The sequence below is a fragment of the Coptis chinensis genome, chromosome 7 (genome assembly GCF_015680905.1).
Source record: "Coptis chinensis isolate HL-2020 chromosome 7, ASM1568090v1, whole genome shotgun sequence".
NCBI lineage: Eukaryota > Viridiplantae > Streptophyta > Magnoliopsida > Ranunculales > Ranunculaceae > Coptis > Coptis chinensis.
Genome location: NC_141462.1, coordinates 61,413,496 through 61,429,367, shown reverse-complemented (window position 1 = coordinate 61,429,367; position 15,872 = coordinate 61,413,496).

Sequence of the window (15,872 nt, the reverse complement as noted above, 5' to 3'; positions counted from 1 at the left end):
CTTTCGAAATTCAAAAAAATAGTAAAATTTCACGGTATTAAGGTATCTAATTACATTATGCATCCTAATAAAAGCAACAAGGCAAATGGGATCTATATTTTGATATTCATACATGCAATTTTAATACGTAAACGTACAATGTGTTAAAAGTAAATATACCACCCTAAAACAAGTTGGGAGAAGGGGGTTCATGAAATAATTCAATAGCACAATTAAATTATGTAACTAACTAATGTAGACTCTACTGGAGTAAACATGACAGGCAAAGGGTGGCAAAGAGTTTTGAAACGAAATACCAAAATATGCCACCTCCAACCAAAATTTGAAACTCTTTTTAAGTTTGAAATTTTTTGGGGCCATACTCCAGAAATGTGGTATTGTACAAAAATATTTATTTATTTATATTTTTTTAATTTTTATATGTTTCATTTTTGGAAAAACAAAATTACGATGAAAAATTAAAAATGAAAATGAAACTCACTCCATAGAGAAATACAACTCAAACAACGAGAAAAAGTGTAAGAGATGACTGCGTGAGTTACATGAAAGGTGCATTCTGAAGTTTTAGTACTAGTGAAAGTATATTTCAAAAGAGTTTAGAAGTTGAGGTTCATCCTAAATTACTTAGAGTTTGAGTGAGGGAGATATAAGAAGAAAGGTAGACTCTTGAATATTAGAATAGTTCTAAGCTAATGAACTTGAAAGCTTTGATTGTTGATTAAAATGACTTAAAAACATGAAATGAAGATTGATTAAAACATTGAAATGAAACAAGCAAACAAGATGAAGATTGAAACAAAGAACAAATAACAAGTTTGATTGAACTAAAGGAAATGAAATAACAAGTTGATTGAAATAAAGGAAATGAAATAACAGGAAATTAAAGACATGAATTGAAAAACAAGACAAGAAAATAAACAAACCAAATGGTTTGGATCCTAAGACAATGGATGAGTTCTATCTCTTTTGCTTTTTGATTATATACCCCTACTTTTGCCATTTACAGATTTGCCCTCATCCATTCTAAACTAGACACCTCACCCCTTTCACTTTTGCTTTTGCTTTTGCTTTATGGGTGCCTTCTTAACCAAGGTAGGTTTAAAGATAAGTCTTCATAATTTGAAATAAGGGCCTCCATCTTTAGTCCTTTGATTTGAGTCCTTTGACTGTTGACTTTGAACATTGACTTTAAAATTTTAAGCACTTTTCCACAGTAGCTACTGGTCTTCATAATAAGTGTGATTAAGGCTCATTTTGGTGATAAGATGCAACTTTTATGATAGGTGGTCTGAAATACTCCTTAACCTGAAAAAGGCAGTAAAAACTACTAGTGTCTTTTCATTAAGTGTAAGAGGGACTGTAATGAGGCAATATAGGAGTAATAAAATGCACATTTGGGAGCTGATCAGCACCCCCAAATAGCATCTTGCTTGCCCTCAAGCAAGGATGAGAGAAAAAAACTAGGAACATAAATGAGTGATTTATTATTAGTTATACTAATCTCATTTTGCAGAGTGCGATTGCATTGACCATATACAACAAAGGTACTCACAAACTTCTTCTATTTAGTGGACGAGCTTTAATCCTCGTGAGTGTTTTCCAGTGAAGGTACTCACAAACTTCTTCTATTTAGTACAAAGGGTCTTGTTTCTTATTTATTCTCAGAAGTTCATATACATCTCATTAGTGGTGAATAAGGACAAGCTCCTTTGAACTTAGAATAACATATGTAGAGTAATTTAAGCATCTAATGATAATTGTACAAAACATGAGCAATGAAATGCAAAAGCAGAGTTATTTCCGAGGCTTTTGGATAACTTCCTTAAGTTGGGTTCTCACAGGGGTGTGTTGCAATCACAACTCTCTGATAGATTCACTCAAGGTACGTTCTCTCAAGTGCAGCGGGCACTTATATTCCTCGCATACTCAAATGACTTCCAAAGGAACCGAGGTCGATTGATCATGCTGACCACTTACTATCACACCATCTTATTCCTAATCGAGCTAGAGGTATTTTATTAAGAGTTATGGGGCTAGGGTGATGGTTTAGAAGGAAAAAGGAAGGGAAAAACAAAATCTGATAAGATGAGAAACTGGGTCTTCAAGATACTTATAACCAGAGAAGAACCTCATTTTGTTTTCTTCCTAATTGTGATACATTATTTTAGCCCTTTGGCTTTGTGACTCCATATGATTTTGGATTTTTGGAGTTCTAACTTTGCTTTTGATTCTTTTTGTTTATGATATCGTCTCCTTTTGATTTTAAACTTTTGGGAGATTCGATTTTTTACTCTTTTGGATTTTAGAGTTTTGGTTTTGGATGGATCTTTCTTTTCTTTTCTTTTCTTTCTTTTCTTTCTAAAGCAAATAACTATTCTATTTTTGTACAATGTCTTCTCTTTTCTTTTTCTGATATCCATCAAGTTCTCAACTCATCAGCTGGGTAAACTTTTTATTGTGTGTTGTGATGGGTTAGGAATTATTAGTGAAGAATAAAAAAGTTTTTAGAAAGGGTGAAGGCTCAAGAGGGGTAACTAGAGGAAAACTATATTTTTGGGTTTCTAATGTTTATTTGGTTATATCGATCCAAAAAGGGCCTAAATTCCCTCATAGGATACAGTGTGGTGATTAATCAAGTGGACATGTGGTCTTTTTATCTGGACATCCTTTGTGTCCTCACTCAATAATCATTTCGATGAGGCTTTTGACTAGATTCTCACAAGATATGGAACTTAATTGTTCTAACCTTGGCTTCAGAAATTTACTGTTATATACAAACAAATGTTGATGCATGCCATTCATGAAGAAATATACTATTATATATATTATATAGAAAATGCTTAGTTTTTGCAAAATGTTATTATACCAACTCTATGATAGAACTATGCTTGTCCTCAAAGTATGAAGATATAAGGAAAGAGATTACTATAGAAACATGAGCAAAAATGGTGATACACCTGTATTATGTTCTTCATGATGAAAATACGCCACCCCCAAATAAGTTTAGGGCGTGGGTTGTTTGATATAGAATGAGAAATAAATGGTTTATTATACTAGAGATATCTACTATAAAATCTTTTTGGGTTTTTGTATTTTTTTGAAAACATATATAAAATGTATGAAGAAAATGGAAAATTTTGGCATGATGTATATGTTTTACCTTGTACTCATAAACCTATTTCCACAAGAAAGACAAAATAAAACACGCAGATAATATAAAACATAAAGTTAACCTTAAACTACGTCATACACGTGAAAAAGAAACATAAAAATAAATAGATTCAACTATACGGACACTAGGAATCCTAGTCAGAATCTGTGCGTGACTTGTCTCGACATCTAGAAGATCCTTCTCCTTGGTGATGTGGAGGCCTGACATGTCTATCACTACGCGGGAGCACGTCTCTGATGCTTTGCAGTGTTCTAGTGACATTGTGCTGAAAATGTCGCTGCTCCTGCTGGAAGGTCCGATGCTCCTCTCTAAGGGTATGCTGTTCCGCTATGATGTTACCCTGAGTTTCCCTGAGTTGGTGGAGATATGAGTGCAGAATCCTCTGGCCTCCATTGAGGAAGTGAATTCCGTCCATGGGCTGAGTGAACTGTTAAGTGTTATCTTTAGCGAAGTAATCCACCTTCTTAGTCGGGCGTGCTTGCTCAGCGGCTCTGGCTTCAGGTGGAAGCCATGACTTCTGGATGCAGTGGGAATAGATAGGACCTGTGGTAGCGTCCTTGACCTCCACTAGGGCGTCTGTGGCTCCCTAGTGCTGCATGATCTTGGTGACCATCACTAGTAGAGGGGCAGACACCTTCTTCGGTTTGCAGAGCTGCTCGAAGATAAAGGAGACGATGCAAAAACTGTTCTTCTACTTTTAAAGAATCCATAAAATATGAAGCATCACCTTACCTATATCTGAAGGCTTGGCCGAGCCTAAAGGTTGTAATATCTAATCGAGATATCGCTAGAATCGGGTTCCTTCAGAGCTTAACTTTGATAAGCGTAGTGAGACTTGAGGTTTTTAACCCCCTCGAGAAGCGTCTCTACCATCATCACGTCGACAGTCTTACCGTTTGGGGACTGTGCCATCTGAACATAGGCTTTCGGAGGAATCCCAAGAACACCACTCACCACCTCCTTGGTAAGCTGTAGTGAGCAGCCATCCTTAACAACCGTAATGCAGTCATCCTCCCCTTTAATCATGCAATTATAAAATGAAAGAGCAAAAGAGGGAGAATATACCGCATCTTCCAACAAAACCAAGGGTTCCCATTCTCTTCTTCTGATCTCAGCCCTGAAGTGCACTTCAAATAGATCGGAATAGAAGAGGTCTTGAAAATTTTGCTCCAACACAATTTTGAGAACTCGAGCCATTTAAAGTAGGGATTTGAAAAATTGAGGTTTTGAGTTGGAATGAGGGTTGAAAATGGGGAAAGTTGTGAGAAAATGGAATGGTGGTGTGTTAAGGGCGACAGTGGCTACGGTTGGGAATTTGTGGGATGGAGAAGAAGGGAAGGGGTGATCGCGTGTTCTTAAGGGTTTGATACGGTTGGGAATTTAAAATGGGATGGAGAAGATCTTGTCTTGCCTTGGCCAATCCATGAAGGGTGATCGCGCGGAGGTGTTCTAAAAAAGGGTTTGATGGCACGTGACTCTTAAGAACTGTACAAATGATAAAATAAAAGATAAAGTGGAGAATTAGTCATCTCAATTTATTTTAATTTAAAAAAAAAAGTGGGGGACTAATTCCCCACTTTATTTTTTTAAAAAAAATTTCAAAAAAAAACTCATATTTAATTTTTATTTTATTATGGATAATTAGTACCCAAATTTTTTTTAGAATTTTTTTTTTTTTTTATTTTATTTGTGAGATGTAAGTTTTTTTTATCTTTTTTTTTTTTTTTTTTTTTTTTTTTTTTTTTTGTTTTGTTTTGTTTTGTGAGGCCCATAGAATAATAAAAATAAAATAAATAAATATGGGTGAGTAAAAGGATATTAATGTCATTTCATGTGTTTTTTTTTTTTCTCAGTGTTTGACCGGTCAAAGGACGGAAAAGTTAGTTTGGTCAATTGTGGGGAATCCTAATTTCAATTTGGGGGGATCTAATTGAAACTTCTGGTGGGGGGGGGGGGGGGGGGGTGGGGTATGCCAATATAACCCTTTAATTAATTTTTTTAGGTTTTGAATAAGTTTACATAAATTTTAAAAAGGTGGGTTGTTTAATGTCAGATCAAAACTCGAGTCAATCCCAACCAGACGACTGGGTTACTCTCTTAGACCGAGCGTAATGCACTGGGGGATAACACATGTAGACTTTATAAACAGAATTATTATGAGGTTGAAGATCGGGGCAAATTGGTGTTTGAAAATTCAAGTACCAGCCTTCTCTCTTAGCTCGTCTCTTACGTGCATATGAACTCTTACCTAAACCAGGAATGATTTTCAGTATATGTGTCCATATCTTAAGTTGCAGTTATCTAGGAAGTGCTTGCACATGATCATTAAAACTGATCCATCTAGTCTTGTTAGGTGGAGGGTTTTTGTTTACTACAGAATATATTTTTGAAAAGTTTTTCAGAAACAAGAGAGATTAGAAAGGAAAAAGATTTAAATGAGAGGGGAAATATTTTTAAGAAAGGAAATTTTTGAGTTTTTTAATGTCAGATTATCGAGACAAAATAGAGAGGTGGAGGCAAAAAGATAGAATTAAACAGAGAATAGTATCACTTTGGGTTACTCTATTTGTTTAATTATCGTTTGGAGACGCGTATTTATTTATTTTTTTTTTTTTTTTGGGTTTGTTTTCTCATTCAAAATATATCTCTATCCATATAGAGGTTTTGCCAAGAAGATAAAATTATACGTTAATCCGGTATCATTTTGGTTACTCCGGAAGTATAACTTTCATTTTTTATATCTTATGGTTTTGAAAACTATGGAGAGATGTTTTAAGAAACTCATACTCAACAGCTGTGATTCTAGATGTTACTACTTTAAAACAAATCATAACAGATATTTAGGCAACTTTCGTGTCAGCTATGTGGCGAACCCAATCTAGACAGACAAAGGTTCAGCTACGCGAGTTAGGGGATTTACTGCGCAAGACATGGAATGTTCGGACCCGGACGAATAGCTTGGTGATATAGGCGACCCTTAGTACGTAAAGCTGATCTCAAACTGCCCCTAGATTGCGTAGTTCTAGGGGTTGGTCTGTGGAAAATCCATTGCCCGTTTTGAAAAAATCATTTAACTATTGATGTATCGAGAATCTATCATTAATAGCACAAAGAAATCAAAATTTTTTGAAAAAAAAGTGTAAAATAAAGAAAAGAAAAATTGTATACTCGTTCCACAGGTTCACACTTACTCCAACGATGAGTAAAAAATGTTTACAAAGAATATACGAGATATAATGTGGACTAAGGCTCCGACACTTACAACCACACCCTCCAAATGGAGAGGTCCTGGTTACCTTATTGATGCATCCCCCTAAAGCAAAAGATGGAATGGAAAGGAAAGGGATACATCGGAACAAGAGGAGTCAATCCTCGTAGATGGGATGATTAAGAAAGAGTTTTTAGTGCTCCATCTTCGTTCACGTCACTTGTTGCTTCAAAGGCTGTATTTGTTATTGGTTTATGATTAGGAATAGCTTGACTTGGGAACACACCTTTCTAGGTTTTATCTTGGGCTAACAAGTTAAGAGATTGTTGCATGGATGCTAGGATCTAGGTTTGTTGTTGCATGACAAATAACATTATTTCGGTGGGCTTATCTGTTTGGACTCTAGTTGATGGTGTAATGGGGACTAGGTCTCTTTGGTTGTTGATAGGTGGGTTTTGATAGTTTTGGTTAAACTGGGATGGAACCAATGCTCTGTTGTAATTGTTATACGTACCTTGTCTTTGTCCTTGTCTGAAGGTATTTGTTGGTTTGTTGAAACCTGGTGGTGTTTGGTTTTGTGGAATGTTGGTCCATGCATGTGAAGTTTGGATGTTGTCTCCATGGTACATTGGGTAAATTGAAGGCACATACTTCTTCTGGCTGAAGTGATGATAGGTTTGTGATCAAGGGACAGGTTGCATCTATATGATTAAAGCTTAGATAGAAATTGCATGGTAAGGTATTTACGTTCATCACATAATAAGGGGTTTGGTCTTTTTGTTTAGTTGTGAGGGCATCTATCTTTCTTGTGAGGGTTTCTATTAGGGTTTTGATTTTTGGATCTGATTTCACCTCAAAAATACCACTAGCCTTAGTTGTACTGGTTGAGTTGTTCTGGAATTGTTTATGTTGCCCCAATGGGTACTCTTTTCAGCTTGGTTTTCAAGAAAGGTTAAAGCTTCAGTTGCACCTCTATCCAAAAAATTACCATTACTCATAATGTCAAGGGTTACTTTGTGTTATGGGAGAAGGCCTTTGAAGAAACATTGGACAAGAGTGGATTTTTCTAGTTTATGGTGAGGACATGAATGGAGTAGGTCAGAGAATCTATCCCATGCTTTGGAAAATGTCTCACTTGGACTCTGTTTGAAGAACTGTATCTTGCTTCTTATCTCTTCTGTTTTCTTCAACGGAAAGTACTTCTTCATGAAGGAGAACACAACCTTTTTCCATGTATCGGAAGAGTCAACCTTCTGTGAGAGAAGCCAAGCGTGACTCTTGCTAGCTAGAGTGAAAGGAAACACTCGTAGCTTAACCTGATCGTCGGTGACACCCGGATGAGGAAAAATATTACATACTTCATGTATCCGGTGCAGATGCTCGTATGGTAACTCGTGCTCTAACTCGAGGAAGATGGGTAGAAGATTGAACAAGTTCGGTGGAATGCAAAAATCGCTCATGAGCGGTGTGAGTCGTATACACGATGGAGGTCCATCTTGCAACGGTGTGTAGAAGTTGGAGAGAGGCTCTTCAGCTTGTACTACTTGGTCGGCCATCTTAGTAGATGGAGGACTAGAAATTGGAGATTGTCTAAGGCGACATGCTCTCCTACATGAGTAAGTTTTATTCTTGCTACTACAAGAAGTGCCTGAATGCAGTATCATACACTTTTAGCTAGCAAGACCCCAAGATTATCCTAACATGCGCAAACGGTGCAATGCATGCTCAAGAATTTGAAATTCATTTTTGCAAAAATGGAGTTTTGAAAACTTTGCTTTTGGTCTATAATTTACTATGCCCTGTTCAGGGGAACAATTAGGCATGAGACTAGGATAGCTATACTACACATTGCTTGAAGATAAAGGAGACGATGCAGAAGTTGTTCTTCTGCTATTGAGGAACCCATAAAATATGAAGCATCGCCTTACCTATATCCGAAGGCTTAGCCGAGCCTAGTAGGTTGTATACTGTCCATTGAGATACTGCTAGCTGGTTCCTTCGTAGCGAACTCTGGTATAATTAGGTTAGGTAGCAAGTAGACATTGGAGCATAGTTTTAGATCTAGTTTTCATTCCATTAATTAGTTTTCATACCTTGTTTTAATTTAGATTATTGAATCATTGTTATTCCTTCATTAGATTAATAAAAATAGTTAGTTCTTCATAATTTCGGTTTTGATTTATTTAAGTTCTTAGATCTAATTTCAATTCTTAGTTGTTAATCATTTCTTAGTTGTTAATTTAGATTTGAATTATTGAATTGAAAGTTTATATTAGTAAAGTTAGAATCTTTATATGATGTCTAGTTTAAATTCATATGGAAATGATAGTTTGATGAATCAAGATGATAATTGCTCAAAAAGTGCAATTTAACCCTCGATTATGCCTCTTATTTAGCCATCTTAGTGGATTAATAGTGTTTGTAAGTTATGTTTTATGATTCTACAGGTGAAAGAGAGAGTTTTGTGGAATATTAGAGAAAAAGGGGTAAAACGGAGCAATTCGGAGCATTAAGGATCACATGGGAAGCCCGTGGACAATCATGGAGAAGGCCAAGGAATTGAAGCTATTAAAGATGCGACTTGGACCTATTTTAAAGCCTATTTGGAAGCCTAAGGCCAAATGATTTGTTGCTTGGACCAAATCCCGCAAAAGAGGATAGAAGGATAGAGTAGAAGAGACAATATAGACTTCCGCGTCTGGGACGCATGGATCGCGCGTCCAGACGCATTTCTTGTGTCTAAGATGCATGGATCGAGCATCCAGACGCATGAATAGTGCATCCAGACTCATGGATTGACACTGTAGCCAATTCCGTCTCAGTTTTAGAGACAAAGTTGGACTCTGAAAGAAGTTTATTTGTATTATGAAACAAATGATGGTTTGGAATGCTTCTAGAGCTCATTGCAACCTCTATAAATAGAGGACCTAAATGCCTCATGTAATTGGCCAATTCACTTATATTCTTGTCTCCAGAACTTGAGGCAGAGAGAGATTAATAATAAAAAATTGGTTTTAACTAGCTGAGTTTTAATAAATTAGTCTTTCTAGTTTTATGTTCTTTGACTCTTCTTCTTCTTGTTCTTCGTGTTCTTCCATCTATATGGAAGGCTATTCTTCTCCTTCAAGGGAGGAGATGAAGCCGATGCTTAAGGTTTAATGATTATTCTGGTTCATGGTGTTCTTCAATCAAGTTAGTTCTTTATGTTTTTAGTTATTAGTTTTATTGCCCACACCAGGGGATGGAAGTATAAAATAGGGTTTATGTTTTGCAATATTAATATCATGCTAGTGTTCTTTACTTTTCTTCTAGTAGTATAGTTCTTTAGAGTTAGGGAAGTATTCTTTGTGTTGCCTTAGAAGGGGTAGCTCAGGGAGTGGCTGCCTAGGGGAAGTATTCTTTGTGTTTGCCTTAAGTGGTGATTCATTGAATGGTCGCCCTATTAGGAAGTACTCCTTGATGTTGCTCTCGGTAATACATTGAATGGCTGCCCGAGCTTACATAAAAGGAAAGAAGATATTAATAGCATAAACATAGGAACAACCTTAAGTAGAGTTAATTGTTAACGATGTTTTGTCCAGAGGGCATCTAAGACTCTCGATTGCCTAATTGTAGTCTACTTGTAAGAACAACCATGAAGCAGAATGTCATAGATTAAAAGTATTGGTGGATTCTAATTTCTTGAATTCCCTCTCTTATAAATTCTCAATAGTTTAGTTAATTTAGTTTAGTTTAGCATTAGAATCTAAAATCGCTACAGTCATAGTTTTTAATCCCTTAAACTCCTTTTCCAGTCCTGTCCTTCACATAACATACACTTAAAAGTGGAACGATACCCTACTTATCATTTACTTATTGAGGGATAATTAGGTTTTGATACGCTTCTATTTTGTTTAACGACCATACACCATCTACATACACAAAAAGAAGCAATGTCAAATGGCGCCGCTGCCGGGTTAAGTTGTTTATGTTTAACGTTTTCTTTCAAGATTAGAATTTTGGATCTTGAGGTGATTTTAGCCGCATCATCCATCCTTTTAATAAAGAAAGAAGCTTGAAGGACATCTCGAAGACAAGATCTACCATCCAGGTTAGTCGAATCTTCATTCTTTTTATTTCATTCTTAGTATAATTACATCGTAGTTTAGTTTTATTGCTTTCTAGTATAATTGCATTTAGGACTTTTTCAATAATTGAAGTTGTAAGGCAACACAGTGAAATATCAAACTCTAGTGTTTCTTGTCACAATCTTGACAAACGGACTATCGTCTGTGGGCCGTGGTACTTAAGTAATCCAAGTGATTCACCATAACCCTAGAAGAGACAGCTTTAGACAACGGGCGAGATACTAGCTGCAAAGCCCAACCTAGTTGAAGGAAAGTAGTTTTACATTTTAGTATAATTTAGAATAGTTGCATATTAGTTTAATTGCATTCAAGCATAGTAGGATAGTTTTTTTACCATTTTCACATAGTATTTTCTAGTGTATGCCCCGTCGTCCATATCATCGTCCGGTAAGAAAACAACAGTGGACAAGGTTTAACAACTGACTCACAAGAATACTAGACGAGATTGATACAATGGCCAAACACAATGATGGAGGTGTTTTGGACACCAATAATCCTGAAGCTATCCCACCCATGCAAGCACAACAGAGGAAGAAACTGAGTGATTTCTATTCACCAATCATTGGAGACCCACCAAGCAGTATTGTTTTTCCAGAGACAGAAGCTAACTAGTTTGAACTTAGAGCATCAGTAATTTCTATGCTTCCAAAGTTCAATGGTTTAGACAATGTTCAGCCTTATGTTTACATGAACAAATTTCTATTAGTCCTCAAAACTTTCAAGAACCAGAATATCAGGGATGAGAGTATCAAGTTAATTCTTTTTCCACTCTCACTCGAAGGTAAAGCATCCGAATGGTTAACTGCACAGCCGATCAATTCAGTAAACAACTGGGAGAAGTTGAGAACAAAGTTTATGAACAAGTTCTACCCACCCCAGAAAACAGATGCCATGCAGCAAGCCATAAGTAATTTCAAAGGGAAGGTGACTGAAGAATATCATCAAAGTTGGGAGAAATTCAATAATCTGCTAGTCTCATGTCCACATCATGGTTATGATAAGAGCACATTGGCTCATTTTTTCTTTCGAGGACTTTCTACTATGAACAAGCAGATGATACAGTCAATGCATCAAGGTAAGTTTACATCATTGGATGGAGAGGAAGCCTACAACTTTCTCAAGAATTTAGTTGAAGACACTCAACAATGGAGTACTAGCAACGAGGACGTAGCTAGAGTGGAGGGGGTGCCGAAGCAATTTGGCAACCAAATTCAAGAAGAACCAAATCAAGTAATGCTATCAATTATGGCAAGCCTATCAACAGGACTTGAAACTCTGAACAAGAAGTTTGATAAGTTCTCCATGAATCCTCCAAAACCAAACAATTTCCAAGCTAAACCTCAGCTAACCAAGCCTTGTTATGCCATTTGTGAGCTATGTTCTGATGAAGGCCACACCACTGAAGAATGTTTGTACTATCTGGATACTAATCAGAGGCATGTAGTATCAACTCTTTAGGAAGAAATAACCAGTTCAATCAGGGACATAATTATAGGAAGCCACAAAATACAAATCAGAGGAATTTTCTTCCAGGATTCCAAAATCAGTCAAATTAGTTCTAGAATAACGAGAATCAGTTCCAAAACTGCCAGCAACCATACAGAAATCAACAGTCATACCAGAACCAACAATACCAAGCCAACACAAACAGAGAGTTAGTACCAGATCTTATGAGTGGATATATTGCCCCTACGCCTCAGTCGAGCAAAGCAATTATTCTACATCTGGAAGAAGCTATCACCACCACTGTCAATGAGCTGAAACAGACAAATCAAAGAACCCAGAAGTTGGAGAATAACTTTAGTGTCATTCAAGGCCAGATAGGGCAAATCGCTGCCGCCTTGACGGAAAGATCGAAAGGAGCATTACCAAGCCAGCCGGAACCAAATCCGAAAGGAAGAGGTGTCCTGTAGGTGGATAACCTAGAGATTACTCAGTTGAATGACCAAGTTAATGCTGTCACCACTCTGAGGTCAGGCAAGAAAGTTGATAACAAGATTGTCTATGAACCAGGAAAAGATTCTGCGGAGCCTAAGGTAACTTATGTCCCCACCATCCCACCCAGTTCTAATATTCCAGATATATCTAGTGTTGTGCCACTTGCTGAAAAAACTGTTGCAAAAGAAGTTGAAGGAACTACTGTGGAAGTAAGTAAGAAAAAGCCATCACGAGTAACTCCACCTGTCACTCCACTATCTATTACCAAGCCAACCGAAGCCGAAAGAAAATAACCGATATTGAGGAATCCGCCAGCACCGTTTCCTTCGAAACTAGTGAATACCAGAAAAGATGACCAGTACAAGGAGATTTGCGATGTATTTCAAAATTTGCATATTAACATCCCATTTCTGACCACCATCAAGCAAGTTCCCTCGTTATGCCAAGTTAAGTGAAAGATCTAGTGAAGAAGAAGACCAACATTCTAAAAAGCTTTTTTATCACTCAAAGATGTTCATCGTACCTACAGAATCTAGCGGTTGTGAAACTGAAAGATCCTGGAACTCCAATTGTTACATGCAGAATTGGAGATTCCTTGGAGGAGCAAGCTTTATTAGATTTGGGTGCCAGTGTGAATCTTCTACCATATTTTGTATACGAGAAGCTAGGCTTGAAGGATCTAAAACCGATTGATGTTACTTTACAGTTGGTGGATAGATCAGTGAAGGTACCTAGAGGAATCATTGAAGACGTCATAGTCAAAATCGAAGATTTCTATTATCCGGTTGATTTCATAGTACTTTCGACATAGAACCTACATCTGGTAAGCAGATACCAATCATTCTAAGCAGACCATTCTTGGCCACTACAAATGCATTCATCAACTGTCGAAACGGTAATGTGACGTTATCCTTTGGTAATATGAGAGTCGAGACCAATGTTTTCCATATGTTACAGCAACCACATGAGGTGTGTGCTGTGAACGAGGTATGCATGATTGAAGCGTTAGCACAGGATTATCTAACTCATTCATATCCTACTGACGAGTTGTTGAAAGCTCTGATAGACTCAGATTATGAGGAACTTAGTGTCGAGGCAATCAATGTGATTTTGGATTCATCACCTGTCACGGATGACAGCAAGTTCAGAGAAAAGTTTGAATTGGCTATGCCTGATGGACCATCTAAAGAGCTTAAGAAGGAACCGCCTAATCTAGAATTGAAACCTTTGCCATCTACACTCAAGTATGTTTTCTTGGGAGATTTGGGAACCTACCCAGTAGTTATTTCATCAGATTTGACTGAGGAGCAGGAATCTAGGTTAGTAGCACTTTTAAAGGAACACAAGTCAGCTATAGGTTGGACAATTGATGATATCAAGGGGATCAGCCCTATGATAGTTCAACATAGGATTCATTTGGAAGAGGATTCCAAGACTTCTAAGCAACCACAGAGGAGGCTTAATCCAAAGATGAAGGAAGTAGTTCGAGAAGAGGTCGTCAAACTCCTTGACGTCGACATTATCTACCATATTTCTGATAGTCAATGTGTTAGTCCAATTCAAGTTGTGCCGAAGAAGTCCAGAACCACAGTGATCGAGAACGAGAACAATGAGTTGATTCTAACCAGGATTCAGACTGGATGGAGAGTTTGCATCGACATGTGAAGTTTGAATAGCGCATCAAGGAAAGACCATTTTCCATTGCCATTCATCGATTAGATGTTAGAAAGATTATTCGGACAAGTTTACTCTGCTTTCTTGATGGTTACTCGGGATATTTTCAAATCCATATTCACCACGAGGACCAAGAGAAGACCATATTCACATGTCCGTTTGGAACATTTGCTCACCGTCGTATGCCTTTTGGTCTATGCAATGCACCGACCACTTTTCAAATGATGCATGATGAGTATTTTTGGCGACATGGTGGAGAAATACATGGAAGTTTTATGGATGATTTTTTCAGTTTTGGATCATCTTTTGAGGATTGCCTACACCATCTCACCTTAGTCCTTAAACGTTGTTGCGATACCAACTTAGTTACAGGCTGGGAAAAGTGTCACTTCATGGTAAAGGAAGGGATAGTCTTTGGGTCACCAAGTTTCAAAGGAAGGAATTCTGGTAGATCGAGCGAAGATTGATATTATAAAGGATCTACCCAAACCGAGAACTGTCAAAGATATCCGTGCCTTCTTAGGTCACGCGGGATTCTACAGTCGATTTATCAAGGACTTCAGCAGAATTGCAAGACCGCTGTCATATCTGTTAGGGAAAGATATTGTCTTTGATTTTGATACCTCATGTGTCGAAGCTTATATGAAGTTAAAGGAAGCACTCACTTCAGCACCAATTATTCGTGCTCTCGACTAGAGCCAGCCATTTGAGATCATGTGTGATGCATCTGATTATGCTATAAGAGCCGTTCTAGGACAAAGAGACAAGAAAGTGCCGTACGCAATCTATTATGCTAGCAAGACTCTAAATGGAGCTCAGATTAATTATTCTACCACTGAGAAGGAATTTTTAGCTGTCGTCTATTCTCTTGATAAATTCCGACAATATCTGATAGGTTCAAAGGTGATTGTCTATACTGACCATGCTACCTTGCGTCATTTACTCACTAAGTAGGATGCCAAGCCTGGGTTGATCCGATGGATACTACTTTTACAAGAATTTGATTTGGAGATACGTGATAAGAAAGGAACAGAGAATGTTGTTGCTGATCACCTTTCTAGATTGCTAGTGGAGAATGCGGAAGACAACTTACAAATCTACGAGACTTTTCCTGATGAACAATTGTTCAGTATATCAGAAGTACCATGGTATGGCCACATAGCAAATTATCTTGTGACCGACAAGGTACCATTGCATTGGAACAAGCAAGAAAAAGATTTATTCTACTCAAAGGCCAGATATTATTTTTGGGATGATCCATACTTATTCAAGAAGTGTTCGGATCAGATTATTCGAAGATGCATCCCAGAATCGGAATAGGAATCCATTCTATCATTACGTCATGATCGGCGCTGCGAGGAGGACACTTTGGCCCCAACGCGTCTGCAGACAAGGTATTACAAGCTGGATTCTATTGGCCTACTCTTTTTAAAGATGCAAATCTTTATTACAAAGCATGCCCAAGATGCCAATTTTTGGGTAAGACCTCGAAAAGGTTCGAGTGGCCTCAACAACCGATCCTTATCTCAGAAATCTTTGATGTATGGGGTATAGATTTCATGGGACCATTTCTGCCTTCTTTTGGTTACACCTACATTCTACTGGCTGTGGACTATGTTTCAAAGTGGATTGAAGCAGTTCCTACAAAGACTGCCAATCATAAAGTCGTCGTGGACTTTCTGAAGAAGAACATTCTACCAAGATTTGGAACACCGAGAGCCATCATCAGTGATAAAGGTTCTCACTTCTGTAA